The sequence below is a fragment of the Ischnura elegans genome, chromosome 9 (genome assembly GCF_921293095.1).
Source record: "Ischnura elegans chromosome 9, ioIscEleg1.1, whole genome shotgun sequence".
NCBI classification, from domain to species: domain Eukaryota; kingdom Metazoa; phylum Arthropoda; class Insecta; order Odonata; family Coenagrionidae; genus Ischnura; species Ischnura elegans.
The window spans coordinates 63023747-63024565 of record NC_060254.1 but is presented as its reverse complement, the minus strand read 5'-3'; positions in this window follow the sequence as shown (position 1 = coordinate 63024565).

Here is an 819-nt window from a genome sequence, read left to right as displayed (position 1 = left end):
TATATTTCCATTGTGAACTTATTTGAGTTATTCTGAGGTTATCGTTGAGGTGACTCAAGAGGTTGTTTAATTTGTCCCGTGTTGCCAGATTACAAACGTATCATTGCTTAAAAAGATGGACACACGCAGTGAATATCCCGTAATCATCTCCGCTGAATCATCACCACACGGGACTATACAAGGAGTCGACATTCACTATCCACTATCAATCATAATCGATTCTTCAGACTTTATCCTTAATTTTGGACATGGGTTATCGTTTACATTCAATAGTAAGAGTGAGATCCAATCGCCGTTCATTATCAGGGATAATACACTGCGATTGTTTACCCGGAACGTCTAATAACATTGAATTACTTACATGATAGCGAGTCGGATAAGACTGAGAAAATTATTCGCCGGGAAAATTATTCGCTTCGGACCACAATTATCTGCAAACTATAAAACCCACCGCCGACCACTGACTGACTAATTAATAAAAATATTTGGGGTGAACGTGACAAGATAAGACAAAAATTCATAGACTCGACTCCCCCAAAAATCGTTTGCAACCATTGGAAACACTACATTGTCGAAGAACTAAATTTTGTATCTTCTTGATTCTATACCACGTGATACGCTGAGAAACCAATTGTCAGACCAATCGGGGCACTTTAAATTTTTGTCCAAATCGTTCAACTTCACTATTTCGTGAATTATAATCTCAACAACGGAGGGAGATACGGTGTTGCGTCATAGGGTTCAACAAAAATTTTCAGAAAAAAATCCCAGGCGAGCGCAAGCGAGTAAGTGTGAAAAACGGCACTTATTTTAACAGAA